The sequence below is a fragment of the Terrapene carolina genome, unplaced genomic scaffold (assembly GCF_002925995.2).
Source record: "Terrapene carolina triunguis isolate 2854851 unplaced genomic scaffold, T_m_triunguis-2.0 Scaffold58, whole genome shotgun sequence".
In the NCBI taxonomy this organism is placed as follows: domain Eukaryota; kingdom Metazoa; phylum Chordata; order Testudines; family Emydidae; genus Terrapene; species Terrapene triunguis.
In genome coordinates this window covers 5,432,118-5,450,435 of record NW_020664409.1, presented here as the reverse complement: position 1 = coordinate 5,450,435, position 18,318 = coordinate 5,432,118, and the positions used below count along the sequence as shown (strand labels likewise).

At 42.6% G+C, this 18,318-nt stretch overlaps 1 protein-coding gene across 1 annotated transcript in view; it reads right to left on the bottom strand.

Annotated features, from left to right (window-relative positions):
• ATXN1 (ataxin 1) overlaps positions 1-18,318 on the bottom strand; it is a 277,443-nt gene that overhangs the window by 165,300 nt on the left and 93,825 nt on the right. Inside the window, exon 4 of the mRNA XM_026660308.2 lies at positions 14,677-14,744. The gene's annotated coding sequence lies outside the window, so the exon portion shown is untranslated. The remainder of the gene's footprint in view (positions 1-14,676; positions 14,745-18,318) is intronic.

Below are 18,318 nucleotides of genomic sequence, written 5' to 3'. Positions count from 1 at the left end.
GGAAACTGAAGCACAGAGCAGTTAAGTGTCGTGCCCAAGGTCACAGCACAAGTCTATAGCAGAACCAGACCTAAATAAAATTCAAAACTCTGGGATCCTAGATCCATGCTCAGCCATTAGACCCTTGTTAAAAGGAAATGCTGGTCCATCTTCAGCCTGCTTAGCTTGTGAGATGACAGTTCCACAAAAGAAGATGGCATTTATGTGGATCTATATGTTGGAAAACTTTCTGACTTGACCACACCCCTGGGATAAAGAGATACTCTTATCACACCACAGCCTAGGAAGCTGTTATTTGAGGATACTGGTTCCTATTCAGGTTCACACAAATTAAGTTATTGGTGAATGCATTCCTCTTGCAGCCATTACTTTAGTGAGGGCTTCATTCTGGCCAAACAACAATGTTCAGATTAGAATTAGCATTCACCCCTTGATGTAGAACAAATCTCAAAAGAGGATCAACAGTGAATCCAATGGGTTAGCATCTAAGCTGACCGCCCATAAAAAGAATAGGTGCATACATTCCTTTTGTGACAGAAGCTTGAACTTTTGAAGTTACCAAACCGCTTTTTAATTAGTCCTTAGTCTCTCCCCCGAGATGGACACCTGCTCACTGATGTGCCAAAGCGAGTTTCCAAATGAACTAACCTTGGTCAAACAGAAAAGGCACTCTTCCTAAAATTCACCAACACCTGGAAATAATAGTCACTGTGGTCCCCAGGTGATGGGCTAGACAAATAGAAGAGCAGTCTCTACGCAAAATCATGCTGGATTCCCTGTTAAAGAAAAATACTGCAGACATGGCTAAAGTCTTTGTGAAAGCCTTTGGTGCAATAGTTAGCATAATGAGAAGTGGGGGCAATGGATCAGCATTCTCTTTGCGCACCCCGTAAGTATCCAGTTCATACCAGGGAAACTGATGATTCCATCAGCAGACTGCATTGAAAGTCCTTTCTGGGGCTAAATCTTGGTCACTTTCCCGCCAACATTCCTGCCGCAATTCCGCTCCCCCCGCCCAAAACGTTTGAGCCATTGGGCTAGCCCTTAGAACACTGCAGCTCACCGTTGAGAGATGGTCGGCAGCCATACACAGCATTATCAGCTATTTGTTCTGTCGTCATGACGTTGACATTATCTGCCTACAAGAGACGCACATCGCCACTGCAAGATGCTTCAAGGTAACCCGTTTTGACCTATTGTGCCACACCCCACATGCCAAACATGGCCACAGCACCTACATCTGGTCAAACATCTTAGATGCCGCTCTGCTTACATCTACTGGTGTCTGCGATGTGATTCAGGTGAGAAGTTTCCAGATTGCAAATGTTTACAAGCTACCAAATGTTAACTGGAACCAGCAAGTTCAAAAGAGACTAGCTCATCCAGCTGTCTACATAGGTGACTTCAACAGCCACCATCCTGATTGGGAATACTCAGCATCAGACTCGAATGGAGACCAACTCATGGAGTGGGCACCTACCAATGATCTTGCCCTCATCCATGATGTAAAGCAGAGAGGAAATCTTCCGCTCAGCCAGGTGGTCTCATGAATGCTCTCCTGATATGTGCTGGGTATCATCCGTGGATGGTCATTCCCAACCTGCATCATGTCTGGTTTTGGAAGACTTCCCACCACAGCCAACGCAGACCTTCTACTATCAATGTCAGCCTACAACTCCCAATCATTAGAACATTTAAGAAGCCAAGATGAAACTTCATGAAGGCAGACTAGAAATACTACACAGATGTCTAGGAAAAAAGTATCTTCTGAACCAATTTCAAAATGATCCAGCGTCAGTGTGCAGCCAGCCTTCACACCTGGGGCTAACAACAGGATCCAACACTGCGGCTCTGGCCAAAGACAGACAATATCACATATCACTGATGACTGCCCTATGACCAGAGGGCTGAGCACTTTGCTGATGAAGTTGCTGCAAACTGGCTTGGCAAATGCCATATCTGATGGGAAGTGCCTGTTATTAGACATGGAACAGACGAAAGGACAAATCAGACAGCTCGTTGGGGATGGCTAACAAGCAGGCTCCTCTTGTAGAGCACACAACTCAAGGTTGCAATGGTTGTGAAACAGAAGATGTGCTTGTGTTGCACATATAAAAGTGACAATTGTGAGACGCATTCCACTCTCACTTATACCAGTTTCACACTAGTGTAACAGTTGATTTCAGTGGAGTTACTCCAGATTTGCAGCAGTAAGTGAGAGAATCAGGCCCCCACATATTTAAATAGGTTTTAATCTCAAACAGGTGACACTCAGCAAAAGTTATTAAGCAGGTTCAAATGTAGTCAGTGCATCTGTATGTACAATTAGTGATGATTTATTTGAAAGCACTCTATTTGCACTTCTTTATTCTGCTTCCTAAATCTCAAATTAATAAGGGATAGGCTTGATTCTGAAACTGTTTTATCTTCCGTATTGAACAAAAATGAGAAAAAACATGAGGTTATCCCTGCTAATAAAGTATTCAGGCACAAAAAATTACATTTTGCATCTTTGAGAGGAACAAGTGTTTCAGAGACAGAGGCCAGACAAACTAGATTTAATATTGAAGAGGAGTTATGAGTTGGATTTGGAGAGAAAACAAGTACATTTTTATTTAATAATACCAGTGTATGAGGAATTTCTGCCTTCACATAATTACAATAGCGCTTTTACCTGCTATTGGTTTCTCTTTAATTCCACAGGTCAATGTATGCAAAATAAAGCAGTTGCAATGCACCTAAACAAAAGAAATGAGTGTGGAAATAATGGGGAAGAAGATTGTATCTATGTGAATAAGCAAGATTTAGTGATCAATGGGATGTGTAATTTGCTTGTTCAAAAATATTTCCACTAAGATTTAAGCCTTTGAGAGAAGAAAAATCTGCTTTTATTTTACACACAACGTTTAAAACCAATTATTGAGACATGATAAAACAAACATTACTATTAAAGCAATTTTTGACCTCTGCAGCTGCTGCAGCCCTCTCTGTGATGGGAGAAATGGCTGGTGACTCTGCATAGGCAAGGAGTCCACTGGCCACACCCCACACTTTCCCTAATCCTCCCATGTGCCACCCTTAAATAACCCTCTCCCAATACTACCGATAAAGCCCCTAAGGAGCACAACAAAGTGCCAAGCAAGAGGCTGTAGATCTTACTACATGGGCTCTCTGTGTCCCGACACTACCTCCTCGCATGCACATTGGAAGCATGTGTAGCCACTTATTTAAAGGGGCAGACAGATTTTACGGTGACATTTTCCAAGAATACATTTTGACCAAGTTTCTCAATTACAATTTCCAGAAATCTTTTTTAAATTTTTGTCCTTTTGTAATGCAAATGAAATTGCAAGTCATATAAATCCTGCACAGTGCAAGCAAATTCACTGTATAGGTATACCCACTGCTTGGACCCTATGAAAGTAGGTGCTATAGGAAACCCTCAGACAGATATATTTATTGAAACCCATCCGAACACAGTGTGCGAATTACATACGAACTGTGCAACAAACACAGCAGCTGCAAAACGTACGGTCCTGTTTATAATTGCTCTTAGAGACTTTATATAGTACCCACCACTGTAGTTTCTAGGTACCAACCATGGCCTGAACTGTGCTCTCAACATTTCCATGTTCAAAAACGTTCATCAAGCAAACTTCTAGGGCTGTTTCTCTGAACAAGATCTCTGTACAAAGTGGAGAGGGATTTTTATTAGAATCACAATTGTTTGTAACACACTTTGTAGTGTCTAAGGTGCCACAAGTACTCCTGTTCTTTTTACTATGTAGGCAGGTAAGGTTTGGATGCAAATCATGTTACAAACATTGCTTGGAAATAGTTTCAAACTATAAAGTATGGCAGAGACTTTGTAAGTACAAATAACAGGAGTACTTGTGGCACCTTAGAGACTAACAAATTTGTTAGTCTCTAAGGTGCCACAAGTACTCCTGTTATTTTTGCGGATACAGACTAACACGGCTGCTACTCTGAAATTTGTAAGTACAGTTATGATTTAGCTTCTGACTCCACTAGAACATGTACCATGTTATAATATGGCAGTGTTATAGCCCAGATAGCATTATGACACAGATTGAGCTTGGCCTGTATGGATGGTACCAACTCATGCTATAGTCAAATTACAGAACTGTGCAATAGCCCCGTAAAGATCAGGGACACGATGGCACACAGTGCTAGCACAGTAAGTTTCACAGGGCAGACAAGCGCTTAGGGTCATGAGAATGGAAGCTGGGAAAGTAGTTGCAAGGTAATACATGTCCAGCAACTGGTTCAAATTGTGCAGAAATAAGTTTTTATCAGCCTCCTCTCCCCCACGACTTTCTAAACCTGGAAAAATGCTGTCTGAGTACACATAACGACAGGCAAGAAGGTTGCTTTCTGTCATGCCAAAGCTGCCACAATCAGCTTGTTAGATATTGAGAAAAACAAACAAGCAAACAACAATCTTACATAATCTTTAGGAGAAAAAAAGATCCGAACTGCTTGTAATATCATCAATTCTTACTTGTTACATAAATAAAAACTTTGTTTTATCATCTCAAAATAAACACTGACATCCTTGCTCCCTCATCTCCACAGAATTGTCTGCAAGCCCTGTTTAATCATTTACTTCTGCTAGGGGTCAGAAAGAGTAAAAGGTTCCAGGATCCCTCAATTTTTCTCCCTTTATCCTCTTTGAATGCCACTATGTCCCAGTAACCCTCTGTACAGCAAAGATATAGAAGGCCTAGAAGACTATTAATGTTGTTCCATGCATCATTCAGAGGCAATGTCTCAAGAACAACACAAAGCGCACCCCTTCCTCATCCCCGGGTGGCTAACCGCACTATCCTTGCAGCAGTGTAAGGCCTGGTCCACACTACCCCCCCCACTTCGGACTAAGGTACGCAAATTCAGCTACGTTAATAACGTAGCTGAATTTGAAGTACCTTAGTCCAAACTTACCGCGGGTCCAGACGCGGCAGGAAGGCTCCCCCGTCGATGCCGAGTACTCCTCTCGCTGAGCTGGAGTACCGGCGTCGACGGCGAGCACTGCCGGGATCGATCCCAGAACATCGATTGCCTGCCGTCGGACCCGGAGGTAAGTGTAGAAGTATCCTAAGGCCCTGTGAGCTTGTGATAAGCCTGGAGCCCATACCCATCTGGTTGGGTTGGGTACCTCAACCGGATAAGTTTATGCATTTGAAGAATCAAAACTAGAGTTTAAAGATAACACTTTTTAAAGATGAATGCAGGATGCTCACACCTCTGCTAGGTCTATGTTTTGCCAGAATAAACTAAAGAGTAGAGCACTGACTCATGTTATGGAAAACTGTACTGGCAACCAAAAGAACTAGAACTTGTGTTTTAAAACACTAAACAAAACTTAAGGTATGACGAATACAGCAGATCACCAGTAAAAAACAATATCCATGCAGCCAGCACATTTCTACCACCCCTCCTCATTAATCTGCACCAACATGGAAATTACTGTATAATCACATGATTATTTGTCCTCTTAACAATGGGGAAATGACCATGCCATGTAATGGTGTAATTATTTATACCTTGAAAAGTAAGATATCAGATTGCTATTTACTTGTTTATTTCTAATGCTACAGTATAAAAGCGGAGGATAGCAAAGAGAAAAGAATATACTTTCATGACAGATTTTATTACTCTGGGTTATGGACACAAAGAAATAGTTGTCAATTCATCACCCGTCCCCGAGCTGAGGTCACCAAGGAAACTTACCCCTTTGCTTTGCAGTTCTACCTACAATTCAAAGATACCACCGATGACAGCTTTCTTAACTACGAACAGCAAGTTACATCAGCTTTTGAGTCAACGAAAAATAACCGTCACTCAAATGATTTATGCAACATATACAAGTTTATTACCTAAAAAAGTCACATTCTGAATTTCTGTGTAACACATCTATTAATTCACCTCACCTCATATAGTACATTACACTAACACTACAGTGAAAACTTTAGCCACCGGCTGTTTCCATTAAGACTCAAAGCCTTTGGTTCTTTTGCAGCTATACAAGAAATGTCATGTTCCAATATTTATGACTCGACTAATGGCAGGTTTGGGGTTAGTGTATAAAATTTCTAACTTGTCTACCTGGGGGGAGGAGGGAGAGAGAGATCGGAACAGTTTAGAATAAAGACAACACAAGAGTAAAACATTTCTGCTGGAGAAACTCTTTTCCCTTCTGCAGCAATTAGACTTTTTTCACTTATAACATTTATTGAGTTGTTGTTGTTTTTTTAAATTGGAAGTACAGAATCTCTTCATGGGCACATCTCCTTAATATCCTGATGATCTCTAAACTCGACATTCATTTCTACAGATTGTGGCTGATGAGTAACATCAGTCCAGGGAAATCTTACTCCTAGTCTGATTGTACCGCAATAGTTCACTGTTTGGTGTTTTATCAGGCATGAAATTGTCATCTTCTGGCAGAAACTAAATTTAGTCCTTCAGTTGCCATAGAAGATTGTAGGCCATCTCCTGAGATATTTATTTGGGTGGCAAAGTGTCCTTCAATGTCATTCAATTGTTAACTGTATTTTTTTTATAATAATCAACACCAATGAGGAAAATCACTGAATTAATTTACATTCAGCCCAGTTTGTCCAAACCTCAGCTCAGATTCACTGGAAGGTTTGGTTTCAGTGAACCCCCTACAATCCCAATCCTGAAATTGAATCTGCTAGTGCCAGTCCTGAAAGCCAAGAAAACCCCCATTACTTCAGTAGGTCTCTGTGCTGGCATAAGTGTCCATGCTAGCAGACCCTACTGCAAGAACAAGGCCCAAATCTGAGCTGAGTTTCAGGTTTGCAACAGAATGGGGAAGTTTAATCTCAATTGGAATTTTATGATGAAAATTTTACAAAGCTCTATTTTAAAGGCAAAGTGAAGTGTATCCTTCCCAACAGACTAGCTTTCTTCTTTCACTATCCGGCTCTCCATTCAGCTAACATTGTTCTCTATAAACAGGTTTTTGAATCTTTTTACTTTGCACTACCATCTAGTAAATAAAAAGAGATCAGATAATAAAGAGGGTTTCCTGAAGAGCAGTAATACCTTTCTTCTTTACCAGAGACAGAGAACATTTGTGTCCCAAAGCAACAAAAACATGGTGATAAATTTCAGAGAAATGACCACCTGTACTAAGGTTTTTAATTTCCACAAATGTATTCAGAATGCAGCAAGGGAAAAATACAAAATATCACTGTCTTTCACAGGGTAAGTGATTCAATTTTCAATCAAGGAACGAGAACTATATTTAGAAAGGCATAACACATTACTTTTTCTTCTGGTAAATTCAGCAGAATTAAAGGAACCAGATGGTCAAATATCTACAGAGTGTTCTCAGATACATTACACTGATGTAGAAACATTAGAAAGGAAAAAATCCTACCCATATTCAGAGTAGTCCTGTGCAGACCACATAGTAAGGAATGAGATCACCATGAATAGCTATAAAGCAAAGTACTTTCACTTGTGACTATTTATATATGCCATGGAATCTATAGTTATAGAAAAACTGATATAATGAACTTTTTGTGAAGTCCTTTTCCTTCCAATATGGAATTAGTGACCAAATCTCCAGTCCTAGTGAACAGCCATTTGGCAGCATAGCTGACCTATATAGACTCTTTTTTTTTTTAAAAAAGAACATTTTCCATCTGTTCTGAGCTTTAAGTGAAAATACATATCAAAACACAATTCACAATTACAGCATGAAAGAAGTAACAAATTTATCAATGTGTCTTTTGATGTCCACGGCAGAACATCACTTAATTTTACGCACTAAATTTCAGGCCTAAATGAAAGGAAAAACTCTTCCCACCTTTTCACTCCACCAACAGAGAGACCTCCCTGAATGAATTTTAATGACATAAAGGAATTCCTTTTAACAGCGTTTCACTGCAGATGAGTTAGTGGTCTAGTCACAGGTGCCCTCACAACAATAGTTCATGGCGAGGCTCAGCCCAATTCCTAGAGTTCTAAACTAAAGAGAAGAGAAGGAGGATTGTCTAGTGGTCAGGGTGCCAGCCTGGGACCTGAGAAATCTAGGTTTAATTCCCTGCTTTAGCACAGGTTTCCTGTGTGACCTTGGGTACATCACTTAGGCACCTAAATCCCAATTTTAGGCACTGGTGCAATCCACAAAACTCCTGCATGGCTACCACATAACCCTGTAGGTGCCTAAACTCACCCAGCACCTCAGTTTTCAGGGTAAAAGTTCCCTAGGCACTTAAGTTTCTGCCTCTGGGCATGTGCACTGCTGCCCTTCTTTAGGCATCCAGATGCCTATCTCCTACCTAAGCCCCACGGTGATCTGCAAACTGGGGGAAGATAAGCAGAAGAGTGCCTATCTCGCTTGTGGGGCCCCATCAAGTAGCGATGCTCAGAGGCTGCCTACAGGTTCCATTCAAAATCTGACGGTGGGGTAGGAGCATTCACCTAGGATGTGGGAGTCATGGGTTCATTTCTCCCCTCTACCAGAAGTAGAGAAAGGATTTGAACAGGGGTCTCCCACCTCTCAGGACAGGGTTCTAACCATGAGCTATAGGATATTCTAACATGAGGCTCCCTCAGTCTCTCCTGTTGAAGCTGTTCCACTGCGGGTAAATACGTACAGAGACATTGGAGCAGACACAAAGAATGACTCTATAGCCTGGCAGGTAGGGCACCCACCCATGAGGGAGAAGAGCCAGAGTTCAGTCCCCCTGCTCCAATTAGCCTTTAATTATTTATCCAAATTGGAAATGCTTCAACAGAAGAGACCGAGGGAGCCCCACCTCAGTTGTTAGAGCACTCTTCACAGAGCTGGGAGATCCCAGTTCAAATCCTCTCTCCCCCTCAGGAAAAGAGATGGGAATTGTACGCAGGTCTCCCACATCACAGGTGAGTTCTCTAACCACTGCGCTAAATCATCATCAGTGCAGTAAGCAGCACCACTTCCTGCTGCCACAGTTTTGTGTGGACTGAGAGGCAGGTGCCTAACTCATTCTCACAAGAAATCCAGGAGAGGGGTTCCTGGTTGTGGATCACTAGCAGGGATTAGCACCTCCCGGCAGCCCAATTTAGACGACTACCTCCTTGAGAGGGGTGGGGCTTAGCATTCCCCATTTCCTCAGCATCCGCCATTGGCTGGCTTAGGCATGACGGCTTTTGTGGATCACATTCTTAGGCATCTTTTTCTCCTCATTCATTGTATAGGGAGCCTAGGCACGTAAGTCAGGATTTGCGGATCTCAGTGTAGTTCCAGTGATTTTCATAGCACCTGACTTTTAGACACTGCGATGCTCAGCACTGCAACACCTAAGTCCCTTTGTGGATCCAGACCGTAGCCTCTTTGTGCCTCAGATCCCCATTTGTAAAATGGGCATTATAGCACTTTCCTACCTCACGGGGTGTTGTGAGGATACATACACTAAAGATGGCGAGGCACTCAGATACTATGTTAACAGAGGCTACATATGTACCTTAGATAGATAGGAGATATACACAGTTCCTAGTACTTATACATTATCTCTTGAAGGAGAGATTGCTCCTTCCCAAATATACAAAAGCAGTAGTTTTGGGGGGGAAATAGTTTACTTTGAAGTTCACAAACAAAACAAAATTCTGCCAAAAATTCAATTTAAAAAAAATCGCTGCTTTAAACCCATCCCAGATATAATAGCAGCACTGTTCTCACTGCTATATACCTATGGCTGTGCCAGTATTTCCAGTATAGCCACTTTTTTTAAAAAAGGTAAAAACCTGGTAATTAAATAAAAGAAAGCCATTTCAAAACGAAACCGGATATTCCAGGTTCTTAGCCTATACGCAAAGGTGGTCACTGCTGACTTCTGAAGCATTTGAACTGTGAGAACATTATTTTGTGCTACAAACACTGTTGGGAAAGCACTTACAGTACAACAATGTACTAGTATAGTAGATTAAAAAGTATTTTAGGCCGTGTCTCTGTGTGTTGTATTAAAGACCATTTGATGTTTCATGCTGTACGGTTTGTAACAAGGAATTGAGAACAGGATGATAACTGTGATACACATATCTTGACTAAACTGAACAGACACTGGCTTTAAAAGAGGATCAGGGAAAATTTTTAACAATACTTTTTATTTCAAATTAAATACGGGAATGTTCTGTAATGACACATTCCTAGAAAGTATTTACTGAAAAGATTTTCCTCCCACTTATCCATAAACCATCCACCCCCCCACCCAAAAATTGATGGAACTGTACATGTCAGCCTAAGCTGTTTAATTCAAGTTATAAATAGTTATCCAATGACTGAAAGATTTATATCCATAGAACACTTTACATACACATTTTTTTCATTTACCATTTGTTTTTTAAATGCATCTGATTCTCATTTACACCACTTTACATAGCTCTGGCAATATAAAAGGGGCCTTTAATGTAAACAGGAACCAGGTAATCTACACCCACTTCAAGGCCCCTTTACATTGCCAGAGCAGTGTAAAATCACCTTGTGTATATGAGAATCAAGTCCTGGAAGTTTAACATTGCATGGTGATCGGTAGCAATGTGCGAGACATGGGAAGAGGCCTATGGTGACACTTTGGTAAAATTCCCAATCCCTGACTTCAGTTGAAGCTTTCCCTGTGTAAAGACTGTAGAGTCAGGACCTAAAGGAATAAAAAAACATCAAACGGTAACCTTAAATGCATTCATTTACCACAAACCACTTGCCTGGTTTTAAATGGCTGGGTGAGGTCATTAAACAGAAATGAGATTTCAACTTCTAATGGCCCGATTCTCTGTGCCTGTACCTTGTGCTCGAGGGGTGTTTTTTTTGTTTCGGTGGCGCGGCGCTGGGGGGGGCGGGGGCTTAGTGTAAACTGTAAATCTGGAGCAATTCAGAGGATTTCAGTGGGCTTGTTATGGATTTACACCATTGTAACAGAGAGCAGAATCTGGCTCTTGGTTAGTATCAACCCAGGCCAAATCTGAAAGGCCCTGAATTTTGTGGAGCAGATATGGTGTAAACTAGCATAGCTACAGTCACCTGATTAGAGCTATACTGACTCACGCAGGCTACAGATCTGCACCTCCCCCCTCGTTTTTTTTTTTTTTTAACAAAGGATGTAAAATCTGCGTATGTGCGCTCGCTCGCGCGCGAGAGAGAGAAACACACACACACACAGAGCTGTATAAAACTTCCACAGAAAATTCTCCACCAACACCACACACATAAACCCTAGATACTTGCACATAAGACAGTTCTTCGAGAACAGAGCCTTTGGGTTTGGATTCATTAATGCAGCCCAATAGACTGCCAATGGATATGTCTGTAGGTTGACACAGCTGAATGCCCATATATTTCAGAAGAAAAGTTGGACATACATAAAAATGTATTTCACAAATCATTAATCCAGTGGAACCCATTCATTGCTTCTTACCCTCAGAATACATATAGAGAAGGATTTGAGAAATATTATCAGTCAGGACTATACCTACTCACTACTTGACGACCTATTCAATTTTAATGTGCTGTTCCTGCTACAATTTACAGACAAAATTGTCCTTCCCTTCTGGAATAGATTTGTCCCCAAAATATCCTAGGTAATAACACAAAGTACTTGGAGCAGTTTTTCTGCCACAAATTCCATTCTACATCATTAGTTTTTTTTCTCAAGGCATTTTGAGCTCCGAACAAACAGAAACAAATTTGAAACACATTATACTGAGCAGCGCACAACAGACAGGTTGCACTCCCAGACTTTTATTGACATTCAAACCTGTAATGTTTAACTCCCACTATTGTTCTAAAGGATGAATTGGCAACCTCCTCTACACACACACACACACACACACACACACACACACACACGCACACATTCGGTGTTACATCACATACTTTATTTCTAATAGTAAACCTTGCAGAAAGAAATTTTATTTTTACACTTTCTCACCACCCACTCCTAATTAATGTCAATCAGTGTCTTCCACATAGTACATACTGCGAGTATGTGGCCATAGCTACACTGCGGATTTTGGCAAAAATTTCCCACTGTTGCTAAAAACTGATGCAGCTCCATGTATTGCGATAGAAATTCAACTAGGAACCGCATGGAGATTGAAAACTCATTTCATCTAGGCCACTGAACAGTAACAAAAAGGTTATAACTTTTGGGTCCAGAATGTAATCTTATATATACTGGTATAAACCTTGAGTAATTCCATGGACTTTAATAGATTTGCTGCAGAAATACAAAGGTGTAAGAGAGAGCTGGATCTGTCCCTAAGTTTCTATGCCCTGATAGCTAATGACTAATAGTAGCAAAAGTAAAAGTACTAGTGATGGTCCTGCAGCCCCTGCCATTTTTAAATGCGATGGTTGAAATACAGGCTTTGTTAAAGTCAATGGAGCCAGGATTTCACCCCATGTTGTTTAGACCTGCTCTGAGCAGAGTTAGACAACACAGCATTAAAATCACTAGCAACCATTGGAGGCTGGTCAACACTAGCACTCCCACTGTTTACCATCACCAGAGGAGTTGCCACATTGGTAGCAATATTGGAAAATTTTCCCCCCATCCCCCCAAAAAAACCGAGTGTAGACATAGCTTATATCTACAGTACACGCAAACACAATCATTAACTTCTTCTAATACTATTTTTCCTTTCTCATGTAAAAGTAAATCCAGCTCCAATCATTTCCCTTCCTTAACTTTTGCACAAGGGGAAGACAGAAAGCTAAAAAAAGAAAATTAGACACTTCATGAAGTCTATGATTAAGGCAAAGAAACTAGCAAGACAGATGGGCTGATGCATTAAGGGAGCTCCAGTTCACCATCCCATATTTTCCAAAGCCCTACGGTACACCATTGTCTTCCCCTTTTAGATTTTTGTAGATTCTATTTTGTAGTCCAACAATTTTAACACCATTACCCAACTTACAGTCGTCCTCCTGACTCTTAAATTAAAAAAAAAAATATCACTCAGACAAGACACAGTCATAACATCTATCTATTTTCCTCCCCACTCCCCACATACTTTTGTCTTTTATCAAGTCTGTGTACAGATTTGTTGGAACAAGGTCCTTAGCTCAGATCTGGCTGAGTATGTACGTTCTACAACAGTTTCTCACCAGAGTGGACAAGAAACCACAACCGTACAGCTACACAAGTTCTCCCAACTCCGTCCCACAACGCCACACTTCACATTTCACAGCAAGTGTTTCCTATCATGTTCCCCCAGCTTTCTATTCCTCCTTGCTACAGGCATTCCACTGAGTAACAGGAAATCCTTTACTAGTATATAATGTACAGCACTTGCTGTAGGTAACTACAGCACTTGTGAACACCAGCATTCACTTCCCACTCCAGGGAAAGCATTCAGTCAAGCTATGAGGTGGCCAAAGGCCAACATGAGGGTCTTACTTGGGATTTGGAGCAATGAGACTGTTAGGGCACACCTGGCCTCTAAGGCCCACAACCAATAGGCCTATATAAGATGTCAGGACGTTGAGCACAGTGCAAAGCAGTGGTAGCACAATATCCTTACCTCCTTTGTAAAGTGCTTTGAGATCTACTGATGAAAAGCACCAGAGAAAAGCTAGGTATTAATTATTATTATTATTATTATTATTATTAAGGTGCTGGGACAATAACCCGACCTCCCAGGCTGCCCTTCCATGAAGAGCTAGATTCTGTCCTGACAAACAAGCCATCTGGTTAGCTGATTCAGCTTACCAGGACCTTGGTGAAGATGAGCACACAAAAGACCAGATGGAGAAGGCACAGCAGGCAGAGGAGGCTAATGGGAAAGGCCCCAAGGAGATAAAGGGCCTTCCTCACAAAGTATTAAAGTATACTGCATTTTACTGTGCTGCACTCTGTTTCATTGTGTGTGGTTGGAGGAGCTCAAAGTCTGGGAACCAACACTGCTGGCATTGCCACTGCTTTTATTGTAAAGGCAAAAACCTTAGATTAGATAGCTAAATTCTTGATATATACACCTTCATAAAAATGTTAATCTCTACGGGGAAGGAAGAAACAGTAGGTATTTATCTATATCTCTGAGAAAAAGGGGGAAATGTCCTCAATAGCAGGGGAAATCTGGTGCCCCAACCATCATGCAATCTCCTTGCTCAGAACAATTACTAATGGCTGGTCCTCCCCGTGGCTTCCCCTATGACATCTGGAATTAAGCTCTCCTTTCTGCAGGGTGCACAAAGCAACCCTCACCTAGAAAATAAATTGACTCTGCACTTAGCAGAAATTCACTATCGGTAACAAATGCTGAATGCTGAGTCAGGGATTTGGCTGTCTAATCTGCCTAACATGCACTTTACAAAAAAAAAAAAATCTCAAAAGGTCTTATTCTAAAGGGTCTGTTTATAGTTATAACGTAATGGTGGTGAAGGTACTGCAACATGATTTCCACATCATTGTAAAATCTGGAGTGTGTAATACAATTTCACTCTACTTGTAATAAAAACCCATGGAAATGCATTAATTCGGGACTTAATTCCTTTTCACAATTAGGTGAAGTTGAGTAGACTCACTATTATTAAGTTGCATTATATCAGAGTTCACCATAAAAGAGAATTTCTTTCCCTCCACCCCACTCCAGTTCCAAGTCAGGTAGGAGGCATCTGCCAGGGATGAAGAATTTTCCTACCATTCAGTCACTGCCTCCCTTCCTTTCTTTTATCCACAGCTCCAGTTGAGATCTTCCAAAAATGTAATCTGAAAGTACAAGGGCAAACAAAATGAATCAAACTAAACTTTTGAATAATTTAAAATTTAAACAAGAAATTAATCAAAAATATAAATTGAATGGCCAGTATCTGCATCAATGGCATTAGCACCAAACTTCCTGTCCCTGTAGCAGAAAATGAAGACTGTCCAGATTCTGTAGTAGATAGCTGAGGTGTCCTCCGTTCCAAAGACCAGGAGTGAAATCCTGGCCCCACCGAAGTCAATAGGAGTTTTGCCATTCATTTCAGTGGGGTCTGGATTTCTCTCTAGAAGAGTAGCCAGAACTCTGTGTATTGACCTAGATTTGTCCGAGGAGCTGTTCACAAGCCAGGCTGATACCAATGCTAGGTTGTGATCATGACATGGTGTTGCCTTGTGACAATATGGCTTGTTGCAGGGACAGATCAACTGGAGGACTACTATCAGCTGACATGCATGCTAACCACAACTGCTTGGCCACTGCGTTACTATCAAGATGATTTCGCTCTATCCTTTGTGAATTTCTTTATAACCCTCCAAATTAGAGGTACGAAGAATTGTGTAGGTTGGACGAAAGAGCCACTTCATCATGAAGGCAGCTTGGGCTTCTTCTTCCATGCCCCTGTATCTGTTGCAGAGGCCTTTAACACTTTGGTTTTCTGTTGCAGGGAACAGGTGTATGTGCAGATTTCTTAGGCCTAGTCTACACTGGGGGGGGTGGGGGCGGGAGGAATCGATCTAAGTTACACAACTTCAGCTGCGTGAATAACGTAGCTGAAGTCAACGTACTTAGATCGACTTACCGTGGTGTCTTCACCGCAGTGAGTCGACTGCTGCCGCTCCCCCGTCGACTCTGCTTGCGCCTCTCACGGTGCTGGAGTACAGGAGTCGATGGGAGAGCGCTCAGGGGTCAATTTATCACATCTAGAATAGACGCAATAAATCGATCCCCGCTGGATCAATCACTGCCTGCCAATCCGGCGGGTAGTGAAGACATACCCTCAGAGTTTCTACTACTGTTTGAGACATGGATCTGCTCCAAGTCCTCTGTCTGCTATAAGTTTGCTTCCTGCTTATACAATGTATTAGTACACATTGTTTTCTCAGAGTGTGAACTGAAGATGGCATTTTGTGTGCTTGAAAAAGAGGGGGTTTCCTTGAGAAGAGATGTGCAACTTGATCCCACTTGATGATTTATGTAAGCAATGACAATGTTAGAGGAAGGATCTTGGTAAACCTTTCCTAACTTGACCAGAGCTAGGAGGACAGCTCTGAGCTCTGGTAGATTCCAAAGAGGAAAGATATCCCTGAAGAGGACCATTTGCCTTAGACCAGAGGAGGCTCTGTATGAGCGCCCCTACCAGTAGACTTGAATCCATCATCCCCTGGAGTCTTTTGGGGGTCTTGCAGGGGCATTCCCTTTATTTTGTTATTTGCGACTGTTCACTGTACAAAGAAAATCTTGACCTACTTGAGTATCATCACTTGATATCCAAGATTCTGATCTGTAGGTCTTCCATAAGAAGAATCTATTTCAACAGCCTTAGATGTTGAGCCCATGGAACTAGATACTGGCAGAAAGCCATTCCTCTCAACAGATTCAGTAGAGACTGAAATGGTGGGTAGTCCTGAGATGACAACACAATAATCAGAGACTTTAGCCTCAGGAAACAATCCTCCAGTAGAAATATGGAGCTCTTTTCTGTGTCTATCAGGAACCCTAAGTGAAATGTTTCTGAAGAGTACTGCAGCATTCTTCCGCTGATCAACCCGACACAAACAAACGTTCATAACATCGTAGAAGATTAGGGTTGGAAGAGACCTCAGGAGGTCATCTAGTCCAATCCGCTGCTCAAAGTAGGACCAACACCAACTAAATCATCCCAGCCAGGGCTTTGTCAAGCCGGGCTTTAAAAACCTCTCCGGATGGAGATTCCACCACCTCCCTAGGTAACCCATTCCAGTGCTTCACCTCCCTCCTAGTGAAATAGTTTTTCCTTAAATCCAACCTAGACCTCCCCCACTGCAACTTGAGACCATTGCTCCTTATTCTGTCATCTGCCACCACTGAGAACAGCCGAGCTCCATCCTCTTTGGAACTCCCCTTCAGGTAGTTGAAGGCTGTTATCAGATCCCTCCTCACTCTTCTCTTCTGCAGACTAAACAATCCCAGTTCCCTCAGCCTCTCCTCATAAGTCATGTGCCCCAGCCCCCTAATCATTTTTGTTGTACCCCACTAGACTCTCTCCAATTTGTCCACATCCTTTTTGTAGTGGGAGGCCCAAAACTGGAAGGTTAGTTCATTTGTTCTAACCATGACTCTTTCTGCTTGAGTCTCCAAGATAACTTTGACTAGATTAGCCATTTGACTAGACAGGAGAAAGAGAGAGAAGGGCAACATCCACTACCTACCATGATTTTTATGCAAGTCCTGATGGCCATAAACAAAGTGAAAGAGAGCTTCAAAAAACCAGCAGGTGCCTCAACCACTGCCAGCTTCTCCTTAGTTTTACAAAGAGAAGATATGGCTGAAGCTTGGTAGTTTACTTTCTGAGCACAGTCAATGCTAAGGGGGCTGGCAGATGAAGAGCTCAGGCAGCCTCCATACTGAACATTATGCCAGTATCAGTTCCACCTCTAATTCAAGGGGTGGGGGATGGGGAAGAACCATCATACAAAGTAAAAGAGGGATCAGGTAAAAATGCCCACTGGATTGGTTTGTTTATTCCAAGGCATCAAACAGAATGGGAGCAGTAGAAAGAGAAAGAGGAAAGGAGTCAGTGGCCGGCCTTAGACCTTAGTTCCTCCTTTGCCGTTGATACATCAGGCAATCCAGTTCCTCCACTGATTATGGTGGCTCGCTAGTCATGGTACTTCTTCTCAGCTGAAGACAGTGCATTCAATATCCTCTGTCCTGGTCTTCTGCCAATTCTTCCTTGGCCTTCCTCACTTTCTTTTTCCTCCCTTGGGTATCCAATTCAATCCTTGCTTTGTATGTCTCCCATCTTCCAGACAGTATACATGTCCCTACCACCTAAATCTTCTTTCATTGTATTTTCTAACACGTCCTGCTCTGCCAGCTCCCTTACAGTGGCATTTATTATTTTGTCTTTGCATGAAATGTTTAGTATCTTCTTCAGTCATCTGTGATGGGCTGCTCCAATCTCTTTTTGTTATCTACTGTCATTGCCCAAGTCTCTGTTCCACACAGTAGCATGTTTAGTACAATCGCATGGTATAATCTGATCTATAGCATGCCAGGGCCGGCTCCAGGCACCAGGCAACCAAGCTGGTGCTTGGGGCGGCACCTGGAGGGGGGCGGCGCGGCGCTCCGGCCGCCGGGGAGAGCGGGGCCACAGCCAGGCTCGCCGCCCTCCCCCCGGCGCTCTGGCCGCCCTCCCCCCCCGCACCCTCCCCCCGGCCGCTGGGGGGAGAGCGGCGAGCCCCTCCTGGGGCTCGCCGCCCTGCGCTCTGGCTGCCAGGGGGAGAGCCGAGCCCCAGCCGGGGCTCACCGCCCTCTCGCCGCCCTGCCCCCGGCGCTCTGGCCGCCGGGGGGAGAGCCGAGCCCCAGCCGGGGCTGGCC